Source organism: Chanodichthys erythropterus, chromosome 8, assembly GCF_024489055.1.
Source record: "Chanodichthys erythropterus isolate Z2021 chromosome 8, ASM2448905v1, whole genome shotgun sequence".
Taxonomy (NCBI): domain Eukaryota; kingdom Metazoa; phylum Chordata; class Actinopteri; order Cypriniformes; family Xenocyprididae; genus Chanodichthys; species Chanodichthys erythropterus.
In genome coordinates this window covers 32,272,076-32,290,896 of record NC_090228.1, presented here as the reverse complement: position 1 = coordinate 32,290,896, position 18,821 = coordinate 32,272,076, and the positions used below count along the sequence as shown (strand labels likewise).

The following is an 18,821-nucleotide window of genomic DNA, read 5'->3' as shown; positions in this document are numbered from 1 at the left end:
TGAAAAGGTCAAGTATGCTTTTAATCTCCCTGTCCGAATCACCAAGCCTATGTACTTCTGTACTGAATTTGCAGCAAAGATAACTATAGGGGCTTTGGCAAATAAACTGTCAGTTATCAGAAATAAACACATCCTATTTGTAGATTGCAATTTAACAATAATATGTGTTTACATTAATTGCTTGCTGAAAGGTAATGTCTAAAAGAGTTTCCACACTTTTCTGGAAATTGTTATTATTTTATAAACCATGAAAATTTCTACCAGGCTCCAATAATACTATGATTATATACAGTGTATGACAGTGTATAGTTACATTAACTTCATAGGCAAGGCAAGTTTATTCATATAGGACATTTCATACACAACGGTAATTCAAAGTGCTTTACATGAAAAGGAAACAGATCATAACATGCTACAGGGTTCAACATTAAGAGTATTATTTCTGTTTTTTGACCTCTTAGAACAATGATAGTTCAGATAGGGACAAATGTGGGGAAAAAATGCCCAGGGAGAGAGAAACAGGAACTAGCAGAGAGAGAAGTAAGAGGAGGGTGGCAGAGAAAGAAAGCCCTGGATAGAGGAAGAGATTGAAACCAGCAGAGGAACTGAAAGCAGTGAAGACCACAGTGGGAACAAATGCTGTGTTAAAATCAGTGACAAACAGCCTGATGATTTCAGTCAGACTAAAGGAGTCCATCAAACCTGCGGTCTCAGCCTGACTCTATTTAATATCTATATTAATGAAATGAAATCAACACTTGAAAAGTCCATTTACTTTGTCTTTTTATGTTGTTGTTAATTGTAATAATATATGTAAAATATGTCCATGTTTTTTTTACTTTTATTAATCTATATGCTTTTATAATACACTTGTTTATTGCTTTGTCAACACTGACCTATTTCACACAGTTCCAACTGATGAATCCAAATATAGTGTTTACATGAACGCTAAATAAAGTTATATGTCATGTTTATGTGTCACAAGCTTCAAATCCGAATTGATTTTTTGTCATGCACATACTGTATGAATATACTGAGTTTCCTGCTGTTTGCAAACACTATTCTCCTACATTACTTCTTTTCCTTGTTTTAAAGAGCAGACTTAAAGGGATAGTTCACCCAAAAATGAAAATGTTGTTTATCTGCTTACCCCCAGGGCATCCAAGATGTAGGTGACTTTGTTTCTTCAGTAGAACACAAATGATGATTTTTAACTTCAACCGTTGATGTCTGTCAGTCTTATAATGCATGTAAGTGGGAACTTTGCCTATAAGATTAAATAAAACTTGCATAGACAAATCCAAATTAAACCCTGCGGCTCGTGACGACACAATGTCCTAAGACATGAAACGATCAGTTTGTGCGAGAAACCGAACAGTATTTATATGTCCAACTGCGTTCAGCACTCGCTTAGTGAGGTCTGATCGCGCTCTGACAGCGGCAGTGATGTCTAACGCTTGAGTGCTAGACATCACTTCCGTTGTCAGAGCGCGATCATACCTAGACCTAAATAGGCAGTTAACACTCTGAGGTCTGAAAACGCGCCGGCGTGTTTTGCAGGGTTTTTTTCACATTGCAGCAAAACAGACTTAAAATACTCCGTCATTTTTTGTCATAGAGACATAAGTAATATATCAATTGAAACTATAGAATATTTTCTTTTATTTGTGTACACTCAAAGTAAAAACAAAATGTTGTGCTTTTTGTAAAATAAAGAAAACTAACATGATGCGTGATCTCTTCTCTCCCTCTGAACGAAGTCCAATCTGATAGTTCTCAGAAAATTAACTGTAACTTAGTGAATACTAATCACAGAAAAATTAAACTTATGTCTTAAAAAACGTTAAGATGTCAGGTTTTAAATCATGTAAGTCAAATCGAAAACAAACCTTCTGTGTTTATGTAATCTGTATGAAAAGAGAGCCATGTCAGAAGTCCGTGATTCAGGTCATTATCCGCTAATGCGGCCACGTCCACGGAGGGAGATCTATTCAGACACAAATTCAGTCAATACATGCATTCATCGTCTCAATCGTGTATTTATTGTCTTGAAAAGTGTTTATCTGGATGTAAAAGTCATGGTTAGCGATCTCTAGAAGACATGCAGTTAGTTCCTGTTTACTTTTCTTCTACAGATTAATAAAAAAGTTTTTGTTTCTTTAGCGCCCTCCGGCTGCAGTATGAATTGGAAACTCCATTCATGGAATAGCCTCTTCTTCTTTTAGATGAATTTGTGGACTAAAAATGCACATAGCGCCCTCCGACTTCAAGGATGAATTGAAAACACCAGCGCTCATAGTAATGACAATGAATATTAAATAAAAATAACTCCTCTGTATAGAAAATTGACATAAGCATATGAGAATCCAATATTTCTCCAAATGTGCATGCTTTTAAACTAAAAGCCTATATTCAGACTCTTTGCATCACAGAAATACATTATATTTTAAAGTATAATATAAAACCATTATTTTATATTGTAATAATATTTTTCTGTATGTTTCATATATCATAATGAGCTTGAGACATCACAGAAGGTTTTTTTTCACAGCCTACCTGACTGAAATGCCTCATTAATATGCAAGTCATTTCAGCTCATTACTATCCAATTCTTTTGTCTTCTCAGGTGAGAATGGCCCATTTTCAGTGGTGATTCACGCCTCCTTGCATACTGTGTTTCTTGGCAAAAAGTATCTTACAAAAACTAAATCAATATATTGTTTTATATGAAGGAGTAGGCAGCATAATTTTTACATAATTTTGAAGCAAAAACTCTAGTCTACAACCTCCAATACCCTAAAGTATTGTAAACACAGATTTACTATACTTTTTTTGGCCTTTTTTCAGTGACTTAAGTTTTTTGTTTTTTCAATAACCACGCATAAACGTTATTCCTTCAAAAACACAAACATGTACATACATGTTCCTCACATATTATTGTAGCCTAGTTTGTGCTGAATACAGTGTAATGACACTTTTTCCATTAATATGTTTATGAACAACTGAAAAAAGCACAAATGTCAGGGCATGTCAAAACTTCTCCAGGCCCCAAATCAGCCTCAGACTCCAGAGGGTTAAAAAATTGAATAATAAAAAAATCTATGAGGTATTTTGAGCTGAAACTTCAGAGACACATTCAGGGACTTATATTACATCTTGTGAAAAAGCGTTCTAGGGCACCTTTAAAGTTCTCCTCATCACAAACAAAGCTTGTAATGGAAAAAGACCTAACTATATTAGCAGTTCTCTCGTCAATTATATTCCACCAAGAACCTTAAGATCATCTAATGCAGGTTTATTGGAGGTTTCCAGCTATAGATGAAAGAAAACCGGTGATGCAGCCTTTGCAAATTTATGGAATACACAACCATCAGATATTAGAGAAGCTAGTACACTTATGTTTTTAACTTTCTTTTAAAAATACTATTTCTTTACTCTGGCATTTAATTAGTAATCTGAATTGTGCTTATAAATTGCCGTTTATATGTTTTAGCTTTTTTTGTTAGATGTGTTGTAATTGATTACTTTTAATTTTGTTTGTTTCTCTTATGTATTAGTATATTAGTATTCTATTTTGTATTTTTTTTTAAATCCTTTTTAACATGTTTGATGAATATGTTTGAAAGTGATGATGTTTGATATTTGACTATCATTTTTATGTAAAGCACTTTGAACTGCATCCTATGCATGAAAAGTGCTATATAAATAAAGTTTAGTATTATTATTATTGGGGTGCCGCTAGGGTTTCTGGACCCTAAGGCCACCCTAAGGCCACATGTAACAATCATAGACTGTTAAAAAAGATGGATGGTGCTGCACCTTCACTCTCTTCCATTCTAGTAAGTGAGTCTCGAGTCTGCGTATTCACCTTATTTTTGACGTAAACCCGGGCGCTGCCATCTTTGAGCTGTTCGGTGTAAGACTTCCGGTCAGACACTAAACCTATGGTAGCCGCATTGCGAGTGTGCCTTTTTGACTGGCCTATTCATATATATTATGGAATCTAGAAGGTCAGGTACACATTGTGCAGTCAGAGGTTGCCATAATAACTGGTACAAACGCCGTGCATTTCTTAAAAACGTTTGTTTTGACCATAATCCACGGACCAGAGCGGAATGCGGCTGTGGCGCACCGTATGATCTGCATCAACCTCCGAAAGGTGAAGAAGCTCGTCGGCTTTGGTTAAAAGCTTTAAACTTAAAGCGACCGCCAAAACAACCGTATATGATGCTCCGGTAAAGACTCCGAGGCGACGTCTCGTCAGGACATATGCTCGAACAGGTAACTTACCCCTGCTAACACACGACGTAACCGTTACGTAACGTATTCGTACTTTTTGGTAATTTCGTGACTTACCAACAGACAACGTAACCACGACGTCATGTGCTCGTAATTCCATTACCATCCCATCACCAACTCACAACGTCGTCAGTACGTCCTCCTAACGTAACAAGATAACCAACAACGTCCCAGATAGGTACTCTATTCGTAATAACTTGGTAATTTCATGACTTACTGGCAACGTAGCTACAACGTCACTGGCCCGTAATTTCATTACCAGTAGGCTACATGTCCTAGTGTGTTCCGTGCGTTTTTAGTCTGCGACGTCATACCTCATAATTTAATTAACAAACTGCATTTCTTTAAAAGATTTTATTGCTTCGTGGTACGTTTGTGAGAAAATATAATTTTACAAAAAGGAACAATTATTAATTATTAATTATTTTGACTTTTAATAAAATTCATTTCTGGGAGACAAAAATCCTCCCTAAAAAGGGAGACATCTCCGTTAATTCCATAAATTTGCTATGTGCAAAATAGGATAAAGACAAAACACACTTTTATGTATCAGACATCCAAGCTTTCACTATATTCTTAACCCACCTGCAACAGTTGTGTTGTGCTTTGCAAAAAAGCTCAGACTTACTCAATCCCTTATTATCTATATTATTTTTAAGTTATTTATGATAATCACAGGTAAGTGTCCAAGCACTGCTGGTCAAAGAAAAAAGAGTTTTCTCCCATTTGTAAAATGCAGTATCATAAATTACAATTAAGACAAAACAAGTGCATAACTGTCCTTATGTATTATCTACAAGTAATCACATAATTATATCTATGGTTTCAAACCCATTAAACATTTAAACAAAACAAAACAAAGTCACTGATTTGTGATATGCAATGCTCAAAATGTCTAAATACTACAGCAGTATAGAAAATTATTAACTAATATGTATTAAAAAAGGACACTGGTGAAAAACACAACTAGAACAAATGAATACAAATATTTAAAGGACAATCATGGCACAAGAATAGAAATTATCCATTTATTATTATTCAATTATTCACAAAATCCTTGTCAGATGACAAGCATGCCAATGACAGCAGTGAAACATCTGTAATCAGAGCACTGAAAAAGAAAAAAGGAGACAAGTAAGTATGTTTTGCTTGACAGGCTGGAATATTTAGTTTAGTTACTCAGTTTAATGCACAGAAATAAGACTGTGTATGTTTAAGTGACTTTCGTGTTGATCTTGATGCATTTCAATATTGAGTTCAATTTTATTTCTTATTTAGAAAAAAAAAAAAGAAATATACAGGATTGCTCTCTTAACAAATTTCTTCTTTAATTAACATGTATATTAGATGGTGGGGGTTTGGAAAAATCTAAGTTTGTGTTTTTCATACAGTTGCAATCAAAATTATTCAACCTCCTTGACCTGCAAGATATTTTGCTGCAGAGAACAAAATTTTGTGAAACCAATCCAACAAAGGCATCAGTACACATTTCTAATACACATTTGAGTAATTCTGAGAACGCAGTTGATGAATAATGAAATCAAAATGGCTCTAAATGTTCATGTTCAAAATTATTCAACCCCTAAAAGTAAAATTTGGTGCAGAAGCTTTTATTCTTTAAAGCCACCAATAAACGTTGCTTGGAAGTGCTTAGAAGCCTTAAAATGTAACCTTAAACTTTCTAATATAATGAAACTATTTCTTCTCTATAACTTTTGTGAGAGCTCTGTTGACTTTACCATATTTGCTACTCAACTTTAGGACCTGCATGGCTATTTTATTAATAAGAATCATGGAAGCGCTGACAACAAGATTATGTATGTGTACAGCGCAATGCGATCTCCGACCTCTCTCTCTCTCTAGTGTGCATCAATTAAAGCAGCGTATTAATATAGAACGGTGATTAAACTGAATTGGAACTACTTGTGCATTAAACGGTTTTACTGCATACCTGCCAGCCAATCAGAATTCAATATCTAAAAAATTTATAATATCTATAATATTTAAAAAAAAATTTTTTTTAAAGAAGTAAAACATAAATATTTATACAAAGAAGTGTTTTAAAATTCTTAAAGGTGACCTAGAATTAAAAACTGAATTTACCTGGACATAGTTGAATAACAAGAGTTCAGTACATGGAAATGACATACAGTGAGTCTCAAACTCCATTGTTTCCTCCTCCTTATATAAATCTCATTTGTTTAAAAGACCTCCGAAGAACTGGCGAATCTCAACATAACACCGACTGTTACGTAACAGTCGGGGTGTACACCCCAATATTTGCATATGCCAGCCCGTGTTCAAGGCATTACACAAGGGCAGCCAGTATTAACGTCTGGATCTGTGCACAGCTGAATCATTAGACTAGGTAAGCAAGCAAGAACAACAGCGAAAAATGGCAGATGGAGCAATAATAACTGACATGATCCATGATAACATGATATTTTTAGTGATATTTGTGAATTGTCTTTCTAAATGTTTCGTTAGCATGTTGCTAATGTACTGTTAAATGTGGTTAAAGTTACCATCGTTTATTACTGTATTCACGGAGACAAGAGCCGTCGCTATTTTCATTTTAAACACTTGCAGTCTGTATAATGCATAAACACAACTTCATTCTTTATAAATCTCTCCAACAGTGTGTAATGTTAGCTTTAGCCACGAAGCACTATCAAACTCATTCAGAATCAAATATAAACACCCAAATAAATACTATACTCACATGACCCGAAGCATGCATGCAGCATGCATGACAAACATCTTGTAAAGATCCATTTGAGGGTTATATTAGCTGTGTGAACTTTGTAAATGCACTGTATTATAGAGTTGCGAGCTCGATGGGCAGGGAGCACAAGATTTAAAGGGCCAGTAGCCCCTGAATCGGTGCACAGTTAATGATGCCCCAAAATAGACAGTTAAAAAAATTAATTTAAAAAAATCTATAGGGTATTTTGAGCTGAAACTTCACAGACACATTCAGGGGACACCTTAGACTTATATTACATCTTGTAAAAAAACGTTTGATGGCACCTTTAATGGTCTCCCATCCCTGATGAGTTTTTTTTTTTTTTTACTGTGCCCTCATGGTAAAGGTGACATGCCTCTACAATTTTTTTTTTTTATCAAACATCAGCAGACACCCATTATATAATGGTGCTACAGTGTGTAATTTGTTTTTTCCATTCAAGGTTAGCTTGTGTTGACTAGTTTGCATGCATTTTGTGACACTGTACCATTTAAGCACATCTTAAAGTAAGTTTATTTATTTATATCTTTTTCTCTCTCGATAATTATTTCAAATAAATGTTCTAATTCATTTATTCATTAAAATAATAATAATAATACACACTACTGTATTCTCTGTCTCATTCAAAGTAGACAGAAATGTAGATCTAATGAGCCATAATTGACTAAATAAATAAAAATGGTGCTGCAAACATCAATAATAGCTTTAAGTTGTCATTGCTGACAACTGACCAAGGCGTAAGCAGGAATAATCCATGGCTAGCTGTGCATTAAAGGAAATCTATCTTAAAATGAAAAGCAATTTAATATACTGTTTAAATCCCCTATCCCTTTCTTTCTTTCTTTTATGGACCACAAAAAGAGAATTAAAAAAAAAAATCTGCTGGATATGAAATTTTATGCATTTAATGAAAGTCCTGATATTGGCCTTTGGTCATGGTCCATAAGATAACTGTTATAACACCAGGGTGAGTAAATGATGACTTGCTTTATTATTTTTGGGTGATCTATCCCTTTAATGATTTGGATGCACTCTGCAGAGGGAACCAGCCTCTTTTTCATGTTGGTTGGTTCTTTGCCTTCATGTCATGCATTAAAAATCATTTATGCACAGCTAGCCATGGATAATCCCTTACTTGTACACAATTATATATTTCAGTCACTGCACACTTTTGTTTTTAATGTCATTGTACACATTAGAGGTGTAATAGTTCTCCGTTAAAAAATAAATAAATAAAAAATAAATCCCCAACCACTGTTCAGCAAAGCAGTTTCACTAATGTACGTTTCTGTCAATGTATGTGCTCCACATTCATTTCACATGAACAAATGTTAGTTTATAAATGTGTTGACATCACATTTCCTGTTGGTGTGCTACAGTTTAGCATGGCTCTCTCTTTTTTCATACTATGGAAGTCAACAGAGCAAAGAAACTTTGCTCTGAAAATACAAGAGTATTGTTTAAAACAACTTTTGAGGTGTGCAAATGACAGAATTTTAATTTTTACAACCTGCACAAATATAATTAATATAACAGTGGGGGTAGATCAGTGTTTATATCAACATCCTAAACTATAAAATGATGGTTTGTTTGTTTATTTGTGTTTAATGCCATATCAGCTTCTGTGGCTATTTTCATGGCCAACAAATAAATAAATTATATTAAATTTATTAAATTAAATTTGCAAATGTATATCACATTATGATATATAATGGTCTGAGAAAAAAAAAAAAAAAAGATGTGCTAATGAAAATTCAGTTTCAATCTCTGACAGTAGATGATTCTTTGGAAGAGCATAAATGTATTTGTTTCCCTGGCTAGCCATTATGTGTATATAAACACTACTTTTTTAGGCATTCTTTGAAACTTTGTAATTTATTTGTAGCTTAATACAGAGTCGAGCATCACTGAATTTATTTGAAATATTAGTATACTGAGTCTATGAATTAGGTCTTAAAATGACAGTAGCATGGATATTAGACTTCTGTCTGTTTTTAATGTTAAACAAAAAAGAAGCTGCTATAAACTGAATAACATTTGTAACTTAAGGATTACTTTTTATTTAATTTATTAGGTGAAGATTATATGCAGTGTTATTTTACATTTGATTACCTGAAATACCTAAACGCACTGTTTAATTTCCATCCTTGCTCGAATGTTTATGTGTGCTATTGCTTGTAGTTTGTATATTTGTTCTTTTTTTCTTTATTTTTATTTGACATTAGTCCTTTTTCCCTGAGAATAGCACATATCAAACTGTGCCGAAATTGCAACCCTAAAAACATGATACAAACCAAACCATAATTCAAACCATTACACCCCTAATACAGTTATACCTTTTATACCTACGAAAGAAGAGAAACATCTCAATGGTGGTCTGCAAATCCCCTCTATTCTCATTCACCAATATGGCCACCAGCTTACAGGAGCTCCTAAAATCAACATTTACATGACAGAGAAGTAATATTGGTAAGGTTAATCTGGTTAACTGTATGGCGGAACAACACAACATCAGCTATGAGATATGACAGTTCAGTACGTTTTAACAGAGGAGAAAGAGCAAAAAACATACCTGAAAGTGGAGTTTGTGGGAGAAAAGAACACTGGATCTATATAGATCATGGGGGCCTCCATACACAGACCAGTTGCCAAAAAGTGTCTGGATGATGGAGGGACCACAGCCAAACATCAGGATTCTGCATGAGTCAGGTAAGCAGAATAAATTGCACTGTAAATAAACATTAATAAAACAAATGGTAAAATTAATAATAATTATTAGTGTAATCCCTATAAATCAAAGCAATTTAATATGACATTATGACGCACTAATAGTGAAATATTCAAGAAAATATCCTTATTATATCAAAAGGCATTATTCTGAATAATATTCTCTATATTGCACATGAGTTTGTAATCTAATGAATTTAATTGCATACATTTAAATTTCTTTATAAGAATTATAAATTTATTATAAAACTAAATAAATTGAATATTCTGCATCTGCATATATATATATATATATATATATATATATATATATATATTTTTTTTTTTTTTTTTTTTTTTTAAATGTATCTGTTGCTAACTGTAGGCTATGCACCGCGGTTGGTTGGTAAACTGAGCTACAACATATGGTCGGGTAGAACTGATCAAAATTAGTTCACTTTTAAAAATGTTACAATCCCACCAATGAAAAACATACTATCATAAAACCATAGGCCTACATTTCCACATATTATACTATGCTTACCTCTCAAGCATACAAGAGACTCACGGTCAGCGTGACTGGCTCTTCTTCATCCATTGGCTTATTGGCGACTCGCGGGCGTACATCGCCACCTATAGGGTTGCTCAGTTATATTTAACAAAGGGGGACTCTCAAACTGGGAAGAAAACATAGTATATATTTTTATATATATATATGACTGTCATATTTTTGATAACACCATTGCTTTAAATATAGTATAGTAAAATACAAACCCGGCATTATATAAAAAAACATCTTTTTTGACGTTTATTGCTAAGTTAATGCAATGAGTCATTATATAAATGTATATAATTTTTTTAAAAAATGAAAATAAATAAACTTTTCTCTTAATACTTAAATTCTTACTCGCGTGCTAAGCCCGCGAAACCGGGCAGCGGGCATATATAAGCCGGGGTCTGTGCCCACCGCGCGCACAGCCTGACTGCCCTTTGAGTGGACATCACCATCAGTGCGTTTTCCTGAGGTAAATTACTTTATTACTTAACCAATTTAGTTAAATTACTTTGTATAAGTAAAGGCCGACAATAAAAGTAAATGATATTTAAAACTATTCAGAAAAAAAGTAATAAAATGTAATTATAATAAGTTAATAAACAGTCTGAGGGAATAGTTCGTTTTTCTGAGGGAAACCTTCACTAAAATAAATAGCGGCCGTTTTCATTCATGAAACCCATTAAATTGTAATAAAAAAGGGACTGTCTTTTTGGGTAAATGTGTAGTATATTTACCGAAAAAGACACACAGACAACGACTTTCGCCGTTAAATGCCGTTACAGCAAGGTGACGTCACCGCTTATGGAGCCAATCCGCTCCGTTTGAGAGACGCTCTTTCGTTTCAGTTATCTACTGTTAACGTTACTTAAAAAGAGTATAAGAGTATTTTTTTAACCAATTATTCTTAATAATGTCTTCGTTATTCATATTTGTATGGAAAGTAGTGCGTTGTCACAGGTTTGACAGCGAGCGCGTGAGCTCCGTCTCTCTCTCACAAGCTGGCGCGTGCACCTAAAGAGGGAAGAGACATAAGAGACTCATAAGCCTTTACACCTGTGTGAAATCTTTTATTCCTCATTTTGTAACAACAAAAAATATAATAGAACATATTATTATTAATAATGATAATAATGTTATTCTCAAAAATGAAAAAGCATTTTAATGTGGCTTATTTGTAGTGGGCTGTAAGGTCTCATCAAATACATTGCTCTGTATTCTGCTCATTTTGATATTATCAGATTTTACACAATTCATCAGAGCCTTTAAAAACGTTGGGAATTTATACAATGAAAATAATTATTCTCTTCTCTCTTTTTTTCAGTGTTGATTGCCCTCTGATTGTTGTAAGTGAAAATAGTAGAAGCCAACCTACATCTCTGATTTGCCAGTTTCATCATAACATACTAATTTCTCAATAATCACCGAAAACATTTTTATTTTTAAAGACTTAAGACTCATATTCAGTCCTCTTTCTTTTCTTTTTCTTTCTTTCGCTTGTGTCTTCAGCAGCTACATAGACCCAAAGGCTCTTTTAAGAGCCACATCACGAGAGCGTCTTTGGCTTTGTAAGTATACATTTTGACTGACTGTCAAATAACTCAGTATTTGAGCTTAGATCAATTAAAGCAACATCATGCAGCATTTTAGTAATATCTTAAGACATTAAGGGGGTTGGTTCTTATTAATATATTTATTTATTTTTAAGTAAATGAGCATATAAATAAATAAACTAGCATCCAGCATCTCTGATTTGCCAGTTTCATCATAACATACTAATTCCTCAATAATCACCGATGAAACTGAAAACATTTTAATTTGTACAGACATAAGACTCATATTCAGTCCTCTTTCTTTTTTCTTTCGCTTGTGTCTTCAGCAGCTACATAGACCCAAAGGCTCTTTTAAGAGCCACATTACGAGAGCGTCTTTGGCTTTGTAAGTATACATTTTGACTGACTGTCAAATAACTCAGTATTTGAGCTTAGATCAATTAAAGCAACATCATGCAGCATGTTAGTAATATCTTAAGACATTAAGGGGGTTGGTTCTTATTAATATATTTATTTATTTTTAAGTAAATGAGCATATAAATAAATAAACTAGCATCCAACATCTCTGATTTGTTATGAGGTTTCATCATAACATACTAATTACATTTACTCATTTAGCAGACATTTTTATCCAAAGCGACTTACAATGACATCATTACTCAAAGAAATCAAATTCTTGATATCAGAAATTTAATTTAATTCATTTCAGCTAGTAAAAAATATTTAACCCCTCAGAGACTGCTGCGGTACTTTACAAATCTAAGATTTTCTGATGATCCAGGATTTGAGTTCTTTTGGGTATGCCAAATTAAAGGATTAGTTCACTTTCAAATAAAATTTTCCTGATAATTTACTCACCCCCATGTCATCCAAGATGTCCATGTCTTTCTTTCTTCAGTCGAAAAGAAATTAAGGTTTTTGAAGAAAACATTACAGGATTTTTCTCCATATAGTGGACTTCAATGGCCTCCAAACAGTTGAAGGTCAAAATTACAGTTTCAGTGCAGCTTCAAAGTGTACGATACGATATCAGACAAGGAATAAAGGTCTTATCTAGAAAAAACAAGCGGTCATTTTCTAAAAAAAAAAAAAAAAAAAAAAAACTGTATATGATTTATATAAACAAATGAACGCCTTGCACATGCTTCCGCCAAAACCGAATTTCTGCATTCTTCAAAAAGCTTACGCTATATGTCCTACTCCTTCCCTATTCTACCTACAGAAAAAACAGAACTGGCGGCGGTTGTTCCACAAGTACAATAGGGAAGGTGTAGGACATACCAGCTATCAAAACTAACTACAAAAAAAACTAACTACTAACTAAAACTACAAGCTAACAAAACTATCATTTTGACCTTCAACCGAAATTCAACCAAATTTTATTTGAAAGTGAACTAATCCTTTAAGAACATATATTACACCCAGCATCAATACACAGGCCTGTGCAACAGATTTGATCTGCTAAAGAATTACTTGAACAACAATTCCAAAATCATCATAATGTCCGTTTTTAATCATTTTTAATCACGCACGTGCCCATAGCAATGTTTGTCGTGTCTCTCAAGAAGTCTTCTCTTTGACTGTCCTATATTTAGATAAAAAGAAACTGTTATTAGACATTGTTATTAAACATTGTTTGTGATTCATAACTGTTTGACAAGTAGGGGTGGGCGATGACCAAAATCTTTTATCACGATATGAGTAATTTTATATCATGATAATGATATAGTTATTTTTGCTTTAAATAAGATTGATATATATTTTTATTTCCATTTACATTTCATAATTCTTATCACAAATTTCAATATTCAATATTATACAGATAAAAAAAAAAAAAAACTAATACTAGCCTTAAACCCTCAAACTGAAGACATATAAACATTGATAAAAAAGAGCAAAGAAAACAAACCAAAAAAGAGTAAAGAAAACAAACCACAAAAGAACAAAGACAGACGAAAGACCTACCTAAAAACTTCAAGCACAAGAAATACTACATAAAATGTATAAAGTAATCAAAAAACATTGCATAGTCATATTATGAGAATTTTTTTTAAATCCCAAAGAAAAAAAAAGGGGTTTCTATTTGTAACATGCTGTCTTTGAATTATAAACAAGACAAACATTCGCTATATAATATGTTTATCTGCTTACCCCCAGGGCATCCAAGATATAGGTGACTTTGTTTCTTCAGTAGAACACAAATAAGGCTGTGACGGTGGCAAATTTTTACTACCGCGGTGGTAAATCGCCAACAACCGCCGGTGTTGCGGTGGTGGGGTCCGAAGGGAAAAACATACATATATATTAATTAGAGGTTGTGTTAGACTTGCGTTTAGCCATCATTTTGATGGACAGGATCGTAAAAAAAAAAATCCATCATAATTTATATTTTAATGATAAGACCTTACGAACTTACAGGGTAAGCAAATAGGCATAGGCTTGCATTTATTTATACTATGAAAAGAAAGTTGATCAAAGACAAGCTGCGTCACTTTCAGTTTTCATATTGAACTCGTTACAGATTGTAAATGAATGCGATCATCCTTTCCTCTCCTGTACAGAACGAAATAAACATGAATGAAAATAAAAAAAAAATGTTGAAAGATACAGTAGCTTACCGAAATCTGTATCACGTCAATTAAGCCAATGTCACGTACCATTATACCTCAGAAAAGCCATTCGTTGACCATAAACTTAGTCAGCAAGAAAAATAAAAAAACTTAAGAATGCATAAGTAACTTTGGCTACGTTTACACATGGGCGGCTATTTTCATAAACGTCAACCTCTCCGGTTTCAAAAATAACATCGTGCACACATGTCAGTTTTCAGAAAAGTTTTGATTTACACGTACCCGTGTATGTATGACGTCAAGAGTGTAACGAGCAGTTCAAGCCCACGTAAGCCACTCAGAATCCCGAAAAAAATCCAGAATTCCTCTTGAAGTGATTTGAAGTTGTTGCAAAAATGCTGATTTCCGAGCACTCGTTCGTCTCTGCTCCTCGACATAATAGAGCAGCTGTATTTGTGAATGCAAACACACGAGAAGAGTTTGCACCAACATAAATGCGACTGCTACTCTAAACGCTTCCATGGTCACATGTAAACATAAGTCGCACTTTTGACATATGTGCGAGCTCTATCGTATACTGTGACGTTGGCTGTCTAAACACCCGTTTGTCTCAGTTTACATGCAAACGTGCAAACGAAGAATTTCAAAATCTCCACTCTGGCCGGAGTTTTTAAAAAGACTCGTTTTCAGAGGTGAATTCTCCGTTTGCGTGTAAATGAAGGGCGCAAACGAAGGGAAATGTCTCCGTTTTTCAAAATAACCATGTACGTGTAAACGGGGCCTCAATCATTATACAATTTACTTAAACTGGGTGCTCGTCTGTGTGTAATCAAGCACATCGTTTTCATTTTATTCTGGAGACTGAACTCGCGCTCTGCTGCCACACTGGAGCGCGCTCACCACCTACTGGACAGGGGTGGGAATTACAACAAGCTTACTTACAAACTACATAATCTGTCAAAATGACAGACGGGCTGCAGATTTTTTCCTGTCACTGCTAAACAAATTCCATTAAAGACAGAAAATTTTCAGTTATCGCGATCTCTGAAATATATATCATATATTATATTATATTATATATGACGTCACACTACCGCCGGTGACACTCCACGACCGCTGTGGCAACTTCACCACCGCGGTGGCGCGGTTGTCATGCCTACCGTCACAGCCCTAAACACAAATGATGATTTTAACTCCAACCCTTGCCGTCTGTCAGTCTCATAATGCATGTCAATGGTAACACAATTTATAAGAGTCAAAAAATATGCATAGAGAAATCCAAATTAAACCCTGTGGCTCGTGACGACACATTGATGTCCTAAGAAACGAAACGATAGGTTTGTGCTCTGACAGCAGTGATGTCTCACGATGGCAGTGATGTCTCGTGCTTATACTTTAATGAGTGCTAGACATCGCTGCCGTTGTCTGCAGTTGGACATAGTGGTGTATTAGTGCTAAAAAGATATAAATACTTTTTGGTTTCTCGCACAAACCGATCGTTTCATGTCTTAGGACATCAATGTGTCGTCACGAGCCACAGGGTTTAATTTAGATTTGTCTATGCATATTTTTTGACTCTTATAAATTGTGTTACCATTGACACGTATTATGAGACTGACAGACGGCAGCAGTTGGAGTTAAAATCAGCATTTGTGTTCTACTGAAGAAACAAAGTCACCTACATCTTGGATGCCCTAGGAGTAAGCAGATAAACATCAAATTTTCATTTTTGGGTGAACTATCCCTTTAAAACAACAATTACAATTTTTATCACAGACGATAGTGAACAACAGTGATATCTTTAAGCGCAGAATTTATAAACACTAAAAAGCCGTGAGTGGAAAATGCCGTGATCGGAGTTGTTGTGTGTCGTGGGTTTCGTTATAATGGAGATGGAATGTAAGCGCGTAATCTACATGACTGAAAGAGCAAAAAGTGGGACTAAGAGACAAAACCTCCTATGACAACTTTCAGTATCAAGGCGGATAAAAGAACACAAAAAAAAAAAAACATTTGTAATCAGTCAACAGATTGTTTACTGTATTTTAAATGATGTTCCATAATGAAATATTACTTGCAGTGCAAATTGTTGGAACAAAACTCTGGGTCCGGACTACAAATGTGAACCTGGAAACGTTGTCTGTAGTCACATGCATGCACAGAGAATACCTCAAATGAAAGCAAGCACACAATGATTATTGTTGTTCATTCTGGACATATTCATTTACATACTACACTAATAAAGCTAGCAAAAAGAAGAGATGTCTCAGTAGTAAAGATTAAAAAAACATTCTCAACCATATGTAAATGTTTCAGCATTGAACATATGCTTCATAACCACTATTTTGAGTCAATAGATTGTTTACTGTATTAAATGATGCTCCACATTGAAATATTACTTACAGTGCAAATTGTTGGAACAAAACTCTGGGTCTGGGCTACAAATGTGAACCTGGGAACTCCGTCTGTAGTCACATGCATGTAGAGAGAACACCTCAAATGAAAGCAAGCACACAATGATTATTGTTCGTTCTGGATACATTTACCACACTATTAAAGCTAGCAAAATGAAGAGTTTCAGTAGTAAAGATATTTGCAGGATCATAATTACAGGATCCCTGACGTGTATCACTAAAAACATTCAGAATTTCAACGTGTTGTGAATAGGAAATCTGTGGAAATTATCCACAATTTATACAATATCACAGAGCAAAAACACATAATCAGTCGTTGACTGACAAAAAAAAAGAAAGCTCAATCTCCCCCTCACTCAAACCCATAAATCGCAACTAAAGTTTTATTTTTTTGGTAACATGCAGATGTAACGATTAGAGGCCTTTCACACAGAACGCGTTGTCCATTCAATTGTTTTTCTATATAAACACACGCTAAACTGGCGTGTTTATGTTTTAGGCCGTGTGTCACCAGTGTTTTTCAGCCACTAAATACGGCAGGCGCTCGGCTAATAACGCCCAGCTGTAACGTTACTGGTACTAACGGGGGTAACGTTAAAGCTGTTCTCGGCGGAAACGGCCGATGACGGCTGGAGCTCAGAACCGTTGAAGCAATTTTTAAATAGGAGCTTTCTTTATGAACAAGCAGCATATTGGCGTTTATAAAGCAACATTCTTTCCAAAAAATATCTTAAAAGTACATTCCGTTGCGTGACATAAAATCTGTAAAATTAGGCCTTAGTGCAGTCGCGCCAAGTATGATTAGTCGCTGAAATTTGTCCAATAGATGCGTTCTAAACCCGAGCATTTTATATTCTTTTGAGTCAGTCAACAAACTAGTTATTGTGATAAATAGTAATGCATAAGATGAAATATTACTTACTGTGCAAATTGGTCGAATGATGAAACAGATGAAACCCTTCAAGTTCAACTTGTCTCATACCGAGTAAGCTGACTGGAAAGGCGCCAAACCAACTGTGTGCGCAACTGCGCATGCGCAGGGAACCAATTTTTTTTTTTTTTTTTTTTACTTACTTTAATTAATTTACACAGCTTGGTTCAAAACACATGTAATTCCCATAAAACCAAAATAAATTTAGGTCAAGGTATCTTCATTTCGTACCCGCAGGTAAAATTGTTTTGCAGAAAGAAAACACATACAAGACAACATTTACAACAAACATACCGGTTAATAACATCATGACAGGCTGCACCAAACACATGCATATCCCTTCTTGCATTTAACTAACTATTGCATATACTAAAACATCTCTCTTCTTATTATATAAAACCTCAATTGCCGCAGGACCAAAAGTATTCCTGTAGCGTCTTGTTTTTCCATCTTGGGGCCACTAATCGGCAACCCGAGGGAAGTAACTCCTTTAAAATTATGTGTACCAAAAATCTTTGACACAATTTTATGTTAAAATACACTATATTGTCAAAAGTGTTGGTACACCCCCTTCTAATGAACAGGTTTATGGTAATTTCCATGAGTACAAATCTTAATATTGAAGCATATAATGATATTCTAGGGAATTGTGTGCTTCCAATTTTACAGGACCCTTTACTATTCTAACATGAGAATGTCTCTGTGTATAAGTCATGGTTCAAAAAGAAATGATTCAAATCAGTCAGTGTGGAAGAACTTTACTGGTGTGCAGAAAGCAAAGTCCTAATCCCAACTGAACACCTCTGGTAAGACTTTAAATGCAAACCTTGAGCCAAAAACTCATCACCAAACACCAGTGACTTGTGCATTCACTATATGGACAAAAATATTGTGACTCCCCCTAATTTAGAACAGAAAAGTCACTTCCAAAACTGTGGCAACAAAGATGGAAACAGAATTCATATATTTAAAAATTGTATTTCAATTTCTGTTGCAACATTTTTGGAAGTGTCTAAAATGACTGTATTCATATGTTCAAGTCATTGGTG

The 18,821-nt window shown here is 34.5% G+C and overlaps 1 long non-coding RNA gene across 2 annotated transcripts; it reads right to left on the bottom strand.

Moving 5' to 3' along the window:
• Positions 1-5,301: 5,301 nt before the first annotated feature.
• Positions 5,302-10,359, bottom strand: LOC137024779 (uncharacterized). 2 transcript variants are annotated; one of them, XR_010895752.1, is made up of 4 exons: positions 10,296-10,359; positions 9,618-9,773; positions 9,395-9,477; positions 5,302-5,410 (listed from the first exon to the last, which is right to left on the bottom strand). It is a non-coding gene; the product is annotated as an uncharacterized lncRNA (long non-coding RNA). The 2 variants fall into 2 exon arrangements; XR_010895751.1 differs by having other exon boundaries at positions 5,305-5,410; positions 9,391-9,477.
• Positions 10,360-18,821: the final 8,462 nt, after the last annotated feature.